This window comes from Pteropus vampyrus, unplaced genomic scaffold (assembly GCF_000151845.1).
Source record: "Pteropus vampyrus isolate Shadow unplaced genomic scaffold, Pvam_2.0 Scaffold844, whole genome shotgun sequence".
NCBI classification, from domain to species: Eukaryota; Metazoa; Chordata; class Mammalia; order Chiroptera; family Pteropodidae; genus Pteropus; species Pteropus vampyrus.
In genome coordinates, this window is record NW_011889625.1 from 1728 (window position 1) to 7767 (window position 6040).

At 48.9% G+C, this 6040-nt stretch overlaps 1 pseudogene; it reads right to left on the reverse strand.

The window, feature by feature from the left end:
- Positions 1–455: 455 nt before the first annotated feature.
- Positions 456–2949, reverse strand: LOC105309765 (annotated as a pseudogene).
- Positions 2950–6040: the final 3091 nt, after the last annotated feature.

The window sequence follows — 6040 nt, forward strand, 5'->3', positions numbered from 1 at the left end:
ATTCTTACACACTGGCATCCGTTGATGACCTTGCTAATTGTACGGCCACAGCTCTAAATTCTATTTAACAGGCCATCTCCCTCCTCAGTGATGAGGTATCTCAGATGAGGAAGGTGGTACTCCAACACCATATGGCATTGAATATGCTTACAGCAGTGCAAGGGGGGAATTTGTGCCGTTATGCATACTGAGTGTTGTGTGTATATTCCTGACAACTTCCATGATGTTACTCAAGCCCTTGTGGCCTTAGCCATGGAAACTTCACGTGTTGCTACACTAGGAGCGGACCCCTTCGCCACCTGGTGATCCTCCCTAGCACATGCAGCCACTACCTGGTAGTGGAGCTGCTTGGCCTATGTATATTACTTCTAGTATGCCTCTCTCTCTAGGATGTAGTCTTTATTGTATTTGTGGTATAAGGATGCAAGAAAACTCAGACCCCACCCCTTCCCTACCTGAGCACTTCCTCCTCCAGTCACAGTTCCAGTTACCACAGCTCCAAAGAGAACCAGGACAGCAACAATGCCCATAATGGGGATGGTGGCCAGAGGTGGCAGTTCTGGGAAGAGAAGTAAAGGTGAAGGCCTTGACCCTAAGCCTCAGCCCCAACCCTGTTGAAGTCTTCAAAAGGCTCCTGCTTCTCCTGAGAAGAGGCTCTGTGCCCAACCCTGTTGAAGTCTTCAAAAGGCTCCTGCTTCCCCTGAGAAGAGGCTCTGTATCCCATCTCAGGTTGAGGGGCTAGGGCAGCCCCTCGTGCTGCACGTGGCACGTGTATCTCTGCTCCTCTCCGGAAGGCACCACCACTGCCGCCCACTTCTGGAAGGTTCTGTCCCCTGCAGGCCTGGTCTCCACGAGCTCCATGTCCTGGGTCTCGTCCTCCCCGTCACACTGCCAGGTCAGGGTGATCTCCACAGGGTAGAATCCCAGGGCCCAGCACCTCAGGGTGACCTCACTGTCAGAGATGGGGTGTGGGTCACGTGCGTTTTCGGGAAATCTGAGAAGGGTGAGGAAACTTAGGCACTTTGCATTACCTTCCACACGCCACGGAAGCAGCACTCATGTAGCCATCGTGAGAATGAAGAGAACAGTTGGGGGGTCGGCAGAGGAATGTAAAACTCAAGACTCCAACTTGGACTCCAGGACCTGACTAGAATCAGGGTAAGACACTCTACAGTAGGAGGCTCCAGGTCTATGAGTGGGACAACAGAGACTTCTGCTCTGGAGGTGGAGTGACTCAAAAACCTAGAGTCAGACCTCCAATAAAGTGGGGTATGGAACAGAGAACAAGGCCTGAGAGTGTAAGTCACCTGGTGCTGCCCAAGGCTACTACCAGGATCCAAAAAAATCTATTAAATTATTGCAGAGAGCTCTCATTCCATCGCCAGAGACTGGATTCCTTAAATGTCCTGAGAAAACGATGGGACCTTTGAGTGTCTCACTCAAGGTACAGGACCTGGAAACCCAACCGGAATCCTCATCCTCAGGATCCAATGGGAGGGCGGAGAGAATTCTGGTGTCAATCCCATTTTTCTCCCCTTTTGGTTGGTCCAGCTGGAGGTAGAACCGCAGCCTGAGGGGAGTCGAAGAGGTGCCCCCGCAGTCCCTGGTACCTGCGCGTTGCAGCATCTCCTTCCCGTTCTCTAGATACCTGCGGAGCCACTCTCCATGCTTCCTCTCCAGGTATGCCTGGTAGCGCCTGGCTAATCTCGTGGTTTCCCACTTGCGCCGGGTTATCTGAGCCACCTCGTCCGCGGCCGTCCAGGAGCGCGGGTCCACGTTCAGGTTGGTGTAATCGGCGCCGTCGGAGACGAACAGCTCATAACCGCGGAGGACGCCCGCATCCTGCTCCACAGCGCGTCCGGAAGTCCACTGGCAGGTGTGAGATCCTGGCCCCGCCCCCGCTGTCAGCCCCGTCTACGTAGTCTAACACCTGAGCGAGACTGGCCCGCGGTGATTGGTCAGAGCCCGGTTCCGCCTACATTGAAAACAAATTTCGAGTAAATCCCGGCGGGCTCCTGCTGACCTCCGCGTGAATCTCGGACCCAGAAAGTCGGAGAGACTCCAGCTCGTCCAGGGGGATGCGGGTCATCACCTGCGACCCGGGCCCGCATTGCTCACCGGACTCGCTCTGGTTGTAGTAGCCACGGGCCATCTGCAGGTTCGATCGGGAAGTCGGTGCATGGACCTTGGCGATCGCGGTCTGAGCTTCCCAAAACTGTGGCTCCTCCAGTTCCGCCCACGGCGCCCGCGGCTCCACCCTCGGACGCGCGGTGTCGCTGTTGAACCGTAGGAACTGTGTGTCGTCCGCGAAGCCGAGGGAGATGTAGTGGCCTCCCCGCGACCCGGCCGGGACCAGGCGGAGTGGAAATACCTCAGGGATTGGAGCCTTGGGGGCGAGAAGGGTCTGAGACCCAGGCGACCCTTCTCCCGGCATGAGTCCCGGGTCCGAGGTTGTTGGACCAGAAAGGGGACGGGGGCGATGAGGCTCGAGAGACGGAACAGGGCGGCGGGACAGAGAAGCGCGTGAGGGGAGGGGAGGAAGCGGGGCCGAGGTGGGGGGTCTGGAGTCTGGGCCCGGGACCTAGGAGACGCGCCTGCCTTCCGGATCCTGCGCCTTTACCCGGCGGTACCCTCTCTCCTACTTCCCAAAGGTCGTTCCCTTCCGACCCCGCACTCACCCGCCCAGGTCTCGGTCAGGGCCAGGGCCCTGGAAAGCAGCAACCATGACAGTGAATAAGTTGTGCTGGTTAGTGAAGACTTTATAACCCTCAACAGCGGTGACGCTGATTGGCATCTCTAGAAACCAATGGGACTAAGATGCAGTGCGGCATCATTTGTGTCCAGAAAGGATCTGAGAGGGAAGTGAAACTCTGGGGACAATGAGGAAATCTCCAATTTTTGGTTGCCCACCCCAGGCACCGCCTTCAAGACTGAGACCCTGAGAGCCATGCTCAGGGACCTAGGGCTTTGCCCTGATCCCTCCTCCTACATGGAGAGCTCTTTGTCACACTGCCTGAGTCTTGGTGCAGGGCCTGTCTGAGGAAACCAGGGAGAGACCCCAAGGCTGGGCCCCTTCTCCCCTTCTCCTCCTGGATTCTCTACCTGAACTGTACTGCTACACCTTAACTCTCCCTCTGGACTCTTCTAGAAGAATACGCATTCTCAGGGAATATGATGCCAATATGAAGCTGCCATTGAAAAAGTTGGTGAAGAAACGATAAAACCTGGGACTGTTGTGCCTGCTGTCACCACTAGAGATTCCCGTAGGGACCAGTTTCCTTCTCGTTTATTAACCACAGTTGGGTAACCCAATCTTGATAACCCTGAACATCAGGAATCTCTAAAAGTAATAATTTTACCCTTCATATATAAATGTGTCTGAACAGCCCTGCAATAAGCAAACAAAGCTAATTTTCACTTTCCCAAACTGTGGCTCCAGGTTTTTGTATTTTAAAACTTTATTTTGTAGCCCCAAGTTTTTCTGTGTGAATCCGAGATATATATATCCTCAATACATTGAAGCAGTTTTGTTACTGGGTATTATCTGTGCCTGGGCCTTTATTTGTAAAAGTGACTGAGTGACGTGAGGAGAAGCTATTGCCATTGAAAGAAGTTTTTTTATCACTTACATTGCCTGAGAAGAAGTGGGTGACGCACCACACAGGGCCACGTGGAGAAGCACCAAATTTTCTCAGGCAGAAGGAGAGGAAGAAAGCATGGCTCAGAGTCTTTATTGTGTTTCCCTCTATAAAGGTGAGGCTAGAAAAACATTTTAGGATTGACTAGTCTGAATAATGTGATCGGCTGGCTCTGGGTGATGGGAGTTGTCTCTAGCTGTCTGGTATCTGCCCTGGCTAATTAGTGCAGAGGAATATTGCCTGCTGGAGTGTAGGAGCCTGAGAGAAGAAGTCATTCAGAATACGAGCCCTGGATTGTTTAGTTTGCAAAGGAAAGGCATGCTCCTGGGCAAGCCCTTTGCTGTTTCTAAGAATTGGCTAGCCCTGGGAGGGACGGTCTCTCCCCAGTTATCAAGGACACAAATGCCAGAGCATCAAGAATACAGAAAATATTATTAATACAGTATATTTCAACCAGAATGTACAAACTTCAATCACCTCAAATTGCAAATATTTGATGCAGTCCAGATGCTCTTCACCAATGCTCCTGCATATTTTATCAGGGCACTTGGTATTATTTCTTCACCCTGATTGACATAAAGAGACAATTGGTCTTTAGGCAGTCCCATAAAAAGTAGTAAATACTGGGGGTAGGGAGAGGGAGCAATGGGTAAAGGGGATCAACTATATGGTAGCTGAAGGAAACTGGACTTTGGTTGGTAAACACACAATAGAATATACAGATGTCAAATTATAATGCACACCTGAAATTATATAATTGTATTAACAAATGTTACCCCCAATAAACTTAATTTTTTTAAGTTAAAAAAATAGTAGTAAATACTAGATGCAGAGAACATCCTGCTTAGCCCTGTAGACATATATTTATTAAAAATCTGTATAACAACGGATTTAAATCTGAGATTCCACTGCTGTAGAATTTTTTGCCTCTGCTTCTTTTCCTTGCCCCCTGCTTCTCCAGCTCTTCTCTGTCTCTCTCACCCCTCAGGCCCTCTTCTCTCCTTTGTCTCCTGAATTGTGGCACTAGTGCCACCCCCTCCGTTCCATCTCCCTCCCCATTAGTCTCCCCACAGAGATCAGAGATCCTAATAACGTGTGTCAGGTTGTGTCATTCCTTCACTAAAAAAGCTCCAATGGCTCCATCTCACTCTTGGGAAGCCTCTAGAATGTAAGGCGTATGAGCACAGGAGCTTTGGGTTGTTTGGATGAAAGCTGTATCCCCAGCATGTAGACCCATGTATGGTACATAGTGAGCACTAGACTAATTATTGTTGAATGAGCAAATAACAAATCTGACTGTATTAGAGTTTAATTGCATCACATAAAAACTACACAACGAGGAATACATAAACAAAAATTGAGAAAGATTTTATTTCATATAACTAGTGCACATAAATGTATTCCAGTAGAGAAGATGCTCTGTGCTTATCTGTTGCACAGTTGTATATTAGTTTTGTGTTGCTGCATAAAACCATAAACACAGTGGCTTTTAAAAAACACCCTTTATGTTCTCACAGTTCTGTAGGTCAAAAGTCCAGACGTGGTGCAGAGGGGTTCTATTCCGCATTTCACAAGGCTGTGTTTGCAACTAAAGCTTGAGGTCCTCCTCTAAATACATACAGAACTGTTGGCAGAATTCAGTTTCTGGTAGTTATAGGACCGAGATCCCCACTCCCTTGCTTGATGTCAGTAGGATGCTGCTCCCAGCTCCTGTGGCCACCAGCATTTCTTGCCATGTGGCCCCCTCCATTTTCAAACCATCCTTCACACTGAATCTCACTCACTCTTCTGATTTCTTTGTTCAGGAAAAACCTAGTCCTATTAAGGGTTCACATCATTAGGTCAGGATTACCCAGGATTTTTCTCATTTCAAAGTCAACTGATTCGGCCTTAATTACATACACAAAATCCCTTCACAATAGTACCTGGATTCGTGTTTGATTAACTGTCTAGGAGAAGGTGAATAACCAATGATTGGATATTGCAAGCCATCTTCGAATCTGCCTAGTACAGCCGGGTTCTTTTTTTATGTATAATTGAGTCATGGTTGGAAATCAAAGTTCAAATAAACAGATTGCTGTGAATGGTAATAACATACATTCTGTCCGCATAGCCATGGAAATTCCTATATCTTAAAACCAAATGATGATATGTTAATAGCTCATGCTTAATTTAGAGCAAATCAAAATTAAAGTCCAATAATTTATTCTCTCTTTAGACACTGTATTAGTCATGTATGGTAGCATAATGAATTCCCCAAAAGTTAGCAGCTCAAAACAACAAAGATGTGTATTTTCTCCCATAGTTTCCCAGGGTCAGGAATCTGGGAGAGGTTTACTTGCGTGCTCCTGGCTCAGGCCTCTCTTCAGGTTGCAGTCCGGTTTTCGGCTAGGGCTGCATCT